This window comes from Lepisosteus platostomus, chromosome 14, assembly GCF_059453375.1.
Source record: "Lepisosteus platostomus isolate fLepPlt1 chromosome 14, fLepPlt1.hap1, whole genome shotgun sequence".
NCBI classification, from domain to species: Eukaryota; Metazoa; Chordata; class Actinopteri; order Semionotiformes; family Lepisosteidae; genus Lepisosteus; species Lepisosteus platostomus.
Genome location: NC_142624.1, coordinates 38,989,790 through 39,000,456, shown reverse-complemented (window position 1 = coordinate 39,000,456; position 10,667 = coordinate 38,989,790).

Genomic DNA, 10,667 nt, shown 5'->3' with positions numbered 1-10,667 from the left:
CAGTTCTGAACAAGAGGCGGCCATGCGGCTCATCTTGCCCTTGTGGTAGTTAGTAAATACTTGATGCTGGGATCCCACCCAGGGGTCTCTTGAGTTAAACTTCGATCAGCTTGTTTCACACTCCCTCAGCCCCTTGGGTAAATAACGGCTTCCAATGATCACTTTTAAATGCACTTCCATGTAGTTGCCAAGTAGGGTTGACTTTGTCAATGCCTTTGAGAGCACTTGTTCACAGGTTGTACTTGTAGAGAAATCCTTTATACCTGAACATTTCTGTCCTTTTCATTTGATGTGCCAGCTCTTACGCCGCCCAGCTCTCCGCTGCCACTCAGAGAACACGGAGACAAGACAGCACACGGCGCAGCCGGTCCTCTGTGTGTCTGCTCCGTGCCCCTGGAGACCAGCCTGCGGGCACGGGGACGAGGAGGAGCCAGAGGAGCTGGCCAGCTGAGCGCCCCCCCACTGGGCACTCCACGCCACAGCAGGCTGGTGCGCCCCACTTTCCAGCTGAGCTGTCGTTTGAACAGCTTCCTTTCACCGGACCAGGCTGAACATACAGTAGCCTCTGTTAAGAATTTCATGTCAGGCAATTAAGGAGAAAAAATAATAGCAAAACTATTCCCCGATGCATTGAAGACACATATTTGGTCAAATATAAAGAGGTCAGCTTGAGATACAGCTCACTGCACCATAGCAGTTGTAATCACGGTTTGGAGGACTTTGCACCTTGTAATGTCAATGCCGTTGCATACTGGTTTCTTGGGAGAACCAATGGGGAGTGAAGCTGAACTTCACTTATCCAGGCTGTCTGGTCATGCAGCTCTGAGGCCAAGATGTGTGTAAAACGCACAGTGAATGCTGTGTGCATAGCACACATAGAAACAGCAATACAGAGCAAGGAAATAGTCAAACATGTAGTCCGAGTCTAATTCAATAAAGGACATCAGAGATCACGCAAAGTTTTGTGGTGTGGTGCCTTATAAAACCCTCATGACCTCAGCTTTCAAATTCAGTTAAATTACAGAAAGACTTGAAAGCTATTGATTTGTCACATGAAAAAGGGAGCGTAACACACAACTAACTGTGGACACTTGAATGTAATGAAATCAGATGGAAACAGAGTTCTTCACACCAAATGCCCAAAGGTATTTCCTTCAGCTTGTGAGAATGTTACATTCAGTGTGAAAGGTTCTTCCAGCAGGATCCCAGTATAAGGCCAAACACAACACACATTGTCAGGGTATCAGTTAGTGTTACTGGACTGAAATATTTAAAGAGCTGACCTGCCACCAAGCTTACATTATATCTTTATATTTCTTCACATGTGGCATTTTTGCAGTTTCACATTTCATGTATGTTTGTTAAGACAAACTGTAACAACCTTTGAACACGTTTCGGTGTGGCAGTCATATTTTTTACTTGTATTAATTTTAATTTGGGGGGCTTCAAGTTGTTGGTGGGTGATATTTCTTTAATCTTTTTTGTATTTCTCTCTCCTGGGTATTTGAGTTGAAATTTAGTTCCATGAGCTTTAAATAAAAACATAAGAATATCTGCTTGTTTAGTAGATAACATTAAAAAGAGAGATCGAAGGTTTTAATAACTGGAGCCAAGTTGTTTAATTTTTTTAAAACTAGTTTCACACAATGAGCATATAGGATGAAACCCTTTTTATTTAATACAAAGAGACAAAAATATACTTTATGTAGGTCATTGCTGGTAAATTTTAATAGGTTCTCCCTATAGATTCTACCTTGTTTTAAACAATTAATATACAGAAAAGAGTTCTGTAAAAATACATATTTTGTTTATTTGTGGAAATGTTTTGCTATATTAATTCATATAAACGTTGTTAAAAAGGAAATGGGTGACTATAAAAAAGATTGGCTACTGACTGTTTATTTCCATTCATTAAAGAGTAATTAGGAATCCAAAAGACCACTGTACAATATCTTTTACTGTTATGCACTAATTAGACACTTTCGCTGTTTCCATGGTGAAGAAACTCATGACATCTTTTTTATTTTACTGAGTGAAAAAAACAAAGATAATCTTATGCATCATATATTGCACATGAGCTGATATAAATCTGTATATGCACAGATGGACAGCTTTGGCATTTAAAGGAGCACTGTTTTCAGTTTGGTGCTCCTCTTTGTACTCCTCTCTTTGGTGAAGTTGAAATTTGGTGTTTTTTATAAACTGTGGGATTGATAATGCTGATTGATATCATGCATCCATTGTCTAACCTCTTCCTCAAGTTAGGGCAGAGTGGTGGGTCTGTGGCTCAGGATCTGCCTCTGTGGCTGGCAGGTTGCTGGTTCAAATCCTGTGGCTGGTAGAGGAATCCTACTCCCCTGGGTCTCCCAGCAAGGCTCTTAACCCCAACTGCTCCAGGGGCGCTGTATAAATGGATGACCCTGTGCTCTGACCTCAAGCTTCTCTCTTCCTGCCTGTGTGTCTGATGGAGAGCAAGCTGGGGTATGTGAAAAGACAAATTCCTAATGCAAGAAATTGTATATGGCCAATAAAGTGATCTTATCTTATCTCTCTTAAATTCAGGGGTGCAGGGACACTGAGCCTATCCCGGCAAGCAAGGGGCACAGGGCAGGGTACACCCTGGATGGGACACCAGTCTATATATATATAAATATATATGATATAAATTTATTCTGGACCTTTAAAATGCCAAGTCCAGTTCACTGAGCACTGAGCAAGTGTCTGAGGGGGACGTGAGCCACATTCCTGGAAAACCACGGTGTGTTAACAGGCCAGTGGTTGTCAATAAGTCAGCATGCAGTCACGCGACCACGCGTCTACAGGCACGGGCCTGCCTCTCCAAGGGGCTCACTGCAGGGCCCAAGCGAGCAAGGCCCTGTTCAAACCTCCACAAGGCACCTGGCACAGGCTAGCGGCACGCTGCAGGTTCAGGGCACTCAGGAGGACCCTGGGTGTGTTAGCAAAGTTTGTGCTCCATCCTAAGGAGACCCCAAAGTTAAAGGCACCAAGGGCGGAAAAAGCAGGGTTTTTATCTGTAAACTGTCAGAGCTCCCAAGGGACTTCTTCTGACGCTGCAACCAGGCATTCGGTTCATCACATGGACGTGACATGACACTTCACATAAAAGCATGAATTTGCTCTGTGATTAAATAATACGCCACCGCACAGATGTTTATGTTTCACTGTGTGTGACAAGAGCTGCTCTGCCTCCCCCTTCCAGGATTTGAAAGCTGCCGAAGAGCCGAAGAGCTGGGAGAAACAGTTAACTTGCTGCACAGCTCAGCCAGTCAAAAGCTCGTTTAGCTCATTAAGAGCTGAGTTTGGATGAAAACCCACAGACAGACTGGGACAGGACACCCCTGGGATACAATGTGGCAGGAGATTGTAAATTCCAGCCCAAGATATTAGATGCTGTCGTATAGACTTTCACGAGGCATTATTTATCACTGTGACACATTTCCAGACCAAGTTGTAAAAAGAAACTCAAGTAGCAAGATAGAACTGGACCATAATATCCTGACACTTTCTGCTGATGTTGACATCCTACCTGAGAGTTTTAGAGATGACTGAAAATTGCAGAGACTTTCTGTGAGGTTTTAACCATGTATCATCAAGGTTTCTGCCAGGGTCTTCTCTCTGCTGTTGTTAGCAATGACGGTTTTTGGATTTTCCTAATTGACGACATCCGGGTTGTTATCCAGACGCCAGTGTTAATCATGTTACTTAGATTCATCTGATTTTTCTATCAATCCCACTGTAATGGTGTTCAGATTTCAATTTCCTGAGTGGAATCAAAGTTATTTGCGAATCGGGAGTACAGCAGTGCAGGTAGTGCTCATTCTGTAGAGGTACATGCAGCTCTATTACTCTGGTGAATCTTCCAGCAGATGATGTGGGAGAAAGTCTCGGATCCAAAGACATAGAGTGTAAAAAGATGCCCAGAAAAATAAGGTAATCAGTTTCTGTTTCTGTGGGATGATCATGTTAAAAACTGAGCTACAATCCATAAATAATGTTATTATAATTGACCCGATCGAGATCTAATTAGTATTAAATGAGGATTTTCTGGATTGTAATCACTTATAAAATGTACCTGATTTTAGTTTCATTGCCTTATCTTTTAACCCCCAAGGCTCCAAAGTGTAACAGCTAACGCAGCATTAATGCTATTATTCTTTAATACCACTGCTACAGATACTAAATAATCATACAAGCAAAACACACTCAGTTTGCTGAGGGTTATCAAAGGAAATTAAATGAATCTGTGAATTATACATTAGCATTGAGCTCATTTTGGTCCATTGTGAAAGTAAATAGCTAATATTTTTCGCATTTTCTGATGCAAAATATTTGTTTTCAATGCTTTACAATAACATATTATGCAATGTGTAGAAAGTTCGTTCACTTAAGAAAGAGTATACAGTAGTTAAACGGTAAGAGGTCTGTATTGTTGCCGGGGAAGGACAATATGCCTGGATTTTGATAGAAAGTGGCTCAGAGGGTCTCCTGCTTAGGAGACAAGGTAAGTGCTCTGACCTTTTTTTACATGAAGGAGGAACAAATCTGATAACCAGTGACCTGTTTTAATCAGTATCTCAGATCTGTTTGCATTAGCGTCAGCAAACTGGAGACCTCAACTGCAGCTGGAATTTACAGTTCTATCAGACATATCTCAGAGTATAATCGATGGTTTAGATACTGAAGCATTTTTTTCTTTGTACAAAATAATTTTGTTTAAGGCACATAAAAAGATACAATAATGGGAATTTGAGGCTGTTGCACTTCAAAATGCTATGAGATGAAATATCGCGACTAGGGAATACACAATACACATAATTGTTTTTGGCCCTAACAGCTATAACCAACGATAATTCATTTAATAGAGAAAGATAACAACTTACAGTATTATAGCAGACAAGCTAAGATGCAAACAAGAAGTAGGGAATTAACAACCTTTTCCATATTGATTTTTAAGGTTTAGTATCTTTAATACTAAATAATAATAATAATAATATCTAATAATAAAAATGTATTAGAACAATTAAGAATATTAATTAAATATTAATTAAAGTGTGAATAATGAGATTTAATATGAGCTGCATGGGCTTCTCTAATAATGTGTTACAGTATATGCTGATAATACTGAAAATATTTGCCCTTAAGCTACAAGAATACTTAGGAACCATTTCATGTTTTTATTAGGTGGAAAGGTAAATTTTGAGTGCTCAGCCCTGGCCTTGCTCGAGAAGAATCTTATGTTGTTATAAAAATCTTTAAAAAAAAAACACTAGCCTGCAGGTACTCAGTTTCATGCTCTCTACAGCTGGACAGCTACAGATTCTGACAGCAGGGAAGCTGGTAGCAATTAAGTCACAGGGCTTTTAATGAGTGAAGGTTTCGGTTTGCCACAGAGGACCGGAGTCTATTCCTTTGGGCTCTTTTTCAACAAATTAGAATCAAACTGCAAAATAATTCCTAGCTGAAAATGTGGAAAATTAAAGCAAGATTTTAAAAAAAACTATAATAGTACCAGAAAAACATTAGTTTTTAAATCAGTGAATAATAATAACCTTTACTATAAACACTATGTGAATTACATTTAACACAATCGAATAGTTATTTTATATTTTTCAATCATCTCCTCCTCTCTGATTGTTATGTTTCTTGAATTCAGTCTATTATCTTGTGCGTTCATGTGATGAATCCTGGAGATCTGTAATCTGCGTTTGTGTGCGAGGAGCTCGTTTGGCAGTTTCTGCTTTGTCACTGGTCAGGCAGCCAGCTCTCAATCACCACTGGCATCTTATCAATAAATATTCTGCTGCTTTCACATGGAAATTAATGTGTGTGTGTTAGTATTGAAGAGAATGATGTTTCATTCATTTAAATTCATAGAGCAAACAGGCTTCTAATTTCAGTGCAATGAATCAGGAAATGGTATGTAGATTTATATTTCAGAATTATGTGGAGATATCACCTTTTGTGTCAATCTCTGTGGGAAGTAATAAGATAGTAAAATGTTTTTCTCACTTTTTCAGTGCAAATATTGCAAATCCTTTCTAGTGCTTTGGGTTCAGTATCGTCAGTTGAATGCAGAGATTGCAGACAATTTCCATTAGTAAAATATCTGACTTTTTATGTTCTTAATTGAATTAATCATGAAACATGAGCAACTTGTATGGATATTTTGGCGTTCATAGCAGCATGGGAGGGTAAAGGACAGTACACCCCTGAAATACACACGTCCCACAGTGCTCACATCCGTGAGGACAGCTGCTTGAGGAGTGATGCTGCTGTCAGAGACTGTCCTGCAAGCCCGAGGGGTCACCGCTGCACAGCAAGACAAACACACCCTGACCAGCTCAAACTCACCCACCCACTCACGTAAACCATGGCACTGGCCTGCCAGCACTGGCCTGCCAGCGGGGAACTTATAGCATCTGTGCTCTGGCTTGACGTCAGTGCTATTGACATTATGGCTACTGACATCGTTCAAAGAGTTTAAGCAATCGCTACTCTAAACTGCTTTATGGTTGGCAGCTGAAATTCTGCTGATGTTTTATGTTGTCATCGCCATCAATACACCATATACAGTAACAAGATAACTGCCTTGATAACATGGAAAATAGAAAACAGCATGACTGCCACCTCCTTGCAGGACTTGGGATGCTCACGATAAAGAGGAATCGAGCTGCAGAACTGCAGCCACAAAAGCCGGCTTTTAAAGGGAGCAGGAATGGGTCTTGTGGTCTAGTATCGGCCACAGACCTTCCTTCCATCAGCCTGTGACACATTTATGTTATAAAATAATCATATAAAGATGTATTATTAATCACGGTGATTTTTTTTTTTAAATGGTTTGCAGGCTGAATGTCAAACTAGAATCTCATTTTTGCTCTGTTGACTGTGCGTCAGGGATAAAATATAACATATATTACAGTCCTGGAGCAGTGTTAAATTGAAGGTAACCCTTGTCCGTGTGTAATGGCTGACCTCATTACAGGAGAGAAAATGGAATGGGGAAACTTGTCTATTGCAAAGTAAACATCAAAAGATCTCCAACTGTGGCCAACGCTGTTTGCATCAAACCCGGTGGCCTCTGACAGCAGAAAGCACGGAGCAGCAATCCAGCACACATCTGTTTCTCATCTCAGTGAAAGTGAGGTCAGCCCAGAAATGACATCATTTACTCTCAAAAACCTTTTGTTTGTGGAAGTGCATGGCAGAGCGGGCGGGCTGGCAGCGATCCCATCTGGCCAATCGGCACGCCACAGACATCACCACTGTCAGCCTGCCAGCGTCGCGAGAAGCTCCATCAAGAACGTGCATCGGCTCTGCCACTGCAAGCTTCTTGTCTTTGTTGCTCCGGTCTTTGCATAATGGATCAAATAAATGCAGGAACGGTGAAAAAATGTCCAAAAAGGTCACCGAAGAGGCATGTACAGTATGGCCGAGCAGTGTACAATATCAGATTAGTGTTTGAAGCACCTTTTTTGCTTAACACACTGAGGATCAAAAGAAACAGTTATCACTTTCAGTTGCAGTAAATTCACGAAGTTATTTTGGGGAAATGACACTTTATTGAAGCAATATACAGTGCCATGTAGTCAAGTCATTCCAAGAGGAAGCCCGCAGTGACTGGACACTTCTGCCCAGACCATCACACTTGGACATCTCCATTGATTGGCCTGTTGGTGCTCAGTGGCAGCCTGTCATTCTGCGCACTCGTGTTACTCTCCTGATGTCCATCGGGGGTGCCAGCATACTGCAACACCTTGGTTCACAGCTACAGAACCTGTCTCCCCTGCTGCTGAGTCCAGCTGAGGTGTTGTTCCAGCGTACTGGTGGCATTGGTCTGTTGAGAAGTGAGGCGCTGTTTTACTTGGAGTGTTTTTCCTTCTTGGTTTTCCCCAGGTTTGACGTTTGAACAGGAGAGATCCTCCCACCGTCTGTGTCCGATCAGCTTTCTAGGTAACGAGGTGATTTTCACACTCAGCCATGCATAATCAATGATGCCAAAAGCAGTTAAATATTATGTCCAAAAGTTGCATATTTTTCTCAACACCCACGTGCGCAAACAAAATAGGTCAGAATTTATTTTGAATGTATTTCCTGAGAGTAGCAGGCAGATATCAATGTTAAATTCTTCAAAGTGCAACCTCTGACGTCAGCAATCCCAGAACCTGTTTTTCTGGGGGAGTGCGTTGGCAACAACGTGAATGTGTGGGGCTGCTCGGTGTTTAATCTTTGAAAATCTCCACAGATGTCTCCGCAGATATCTTTTATGGAGCATCTGAAATTTTATTTTCACAAAGTCTGTTGTGCATCTAAAAATAGTTGCTTAGGCTAGGTAAAATGTAAATTATTCACCTTCTGTGGTTTAGTGTTATTTTTCCACCAGCGAAGTGGATTAATGGTTATTGTGGTGAATTCCCTGAGTGATAATTACTGATTGAATGTCTGCCGTCTTTGCAGAGCAGAAATAAATTAACTGACCTGGCTGTGTTCACAGCTCTATTGAATCTTGAAAGCGAACATAAAGGAACAGTGGCTATACAGTGATTCACGTGGCCTTGTGGGCAGTATTGTATTTTTAATAATTATTGTCAAACAAATAGATTGTATCACTTTGTGAAACAACTTGTGCTTAAATTAGGCGTGAAGTGCACAGAAATTGTCCGTGGATGTCATACTGGAAGACTGTGCTGTTAAGATACTTGGGGTTAATTCCCCTGTAAGAGCAGACATTTCTGAGTATGCTTTTTTGTTGTGCTTATAGGTAATGGAAAAAAGGGGTTTGTTTGGCACACTTTACACACACAGCAATACAAAATGAAGATCGGTGATTAAGATGGCTTGAATTTACTTTATTCTACTCATAATTAATGTATATATTTTTTATGAGACATCATTTTCATTATGTTTTTAATGTTTTGAGACATCTGTTACATTTTATGCCATTTTACAACAAATATGCTTTTATTTAACTAAAGAGCTATATGATGTACCTCAATGCATAGGATTTAGCTATAGCATATTAAAATAATATACTTCTAGACACAAGTACCAGGGATAAGCATGTTTCACCTGGTTAAACATTACATACAGTATGAAGATCAAACATGATGGGACAGGTATATAATTATATAACATGTATACCATACACTGTGCTGTACATTGAGCTTTTAATAGAATATTTGTTTAGTTCAAGATATCAGAAGCAACTTCAAGAGCGAAGCCTAATCTAAGCACATTAAGAAAACTGAACAATAAATGAATAAATAAATGATTCTGAAATGAAACAAGAAAAAAAACAGGTCATTTATGTTTGGGACTTTATATTAGCCTCATCATGTTCAGCTTATTAAATAACAATACTGTAAATCAGTAAACCCTTTAAGAACCACATTGAAGAAATTGGATTACATTTTTGCATGATCTTACAAAATAGATCCCAGTTGCATCATAAGAAAGTTCCAAGGCCTTCATATTATGCCTTCATATTCCAAACAAACCTACTCACAGAAACAGAATAAGAGAAGAATTCAGGGTGGAATATAGGCATGATTTGCAATGAATGTTTTTTTATTGCATGGAAGCCCTGTTTTATTGATCTCTATAGAAGGCTAGAAGTCAGAAGGTGAGGCGCGTCCTCTTTGGGATGCACTATATTGATTAGAAGTCTTCAAAAGGTCAGGCTAATCTCTTACAGTACAATCCCGGCACTAAAGCATTCTGACTGCACACAGATGAATAATATAAATTGACTAGAGGCAGGAATTGTAAGCGAACGAGACTGGAAGAGGAAGAAAAAGAGAAGGGTCATTCTATCAATAAGCTAAGCTGGAAAGGTTAAATGAAGGAAAACTTGGATCATTTTTCTTAAATAAGTGATATTATGCTGCCATACCTGCTGCACAAAGAAACAAAAATGAAAACGAATGTATTAGCCTTAAATAGCTGGACTGTTTGCAAATTGCAAATTACTGTACTTCTGTGTTCTGTGCTCATTTCTCTTTTCCCTGAGATGGTTCAGTGAATGTAAAAGCTTATACAGTACGTCACATACGCACAAATAACAATGAGAAGCTTATGTCTGCTGCTCCTGTTTTTGATGAATGTGTTCCGATTCAATGAGAAAGCTGGAATAACAGCGATTTACTCCAGTGAAATGATATTAACACCGCAAAATTATTACAAGCTCAAGAAACTCACAAATGAATAAATAATACAGCATACCAAAATACCTTCATCAACGTGTTTTAAGAATTTCAGGTAACTTTAAGTGTCTTTATTTAGGGAGCATACATGTGCTTCCTATTCAGACAATACATAAAAATCTGTTTAGAGATGTTTTTTGTTTAAATATTTAATATACTCTATAAATGTTTAATTATAACCCCTCCTTCAGTTCCAAAAAGCTTCAATGACATACAGTATTTGTGTTGGTATTTTGTTTTATTTTTGAGAACCCTTTGGGTGGAATTTAATTATTTTAATAAACAGTTATCTCAAGCAGCTCAGTTTTTTAAGTGACCTGATATCTCTGAATATATGAATTATCCTGCCTACTAATACCCCTAACTAACCATAAGGTTTATTAATACACAGTAGTTGGCCAGCTAATGGGAGTTTGAACCTGTCAGCCCTTAGATACTGAAGTCTTG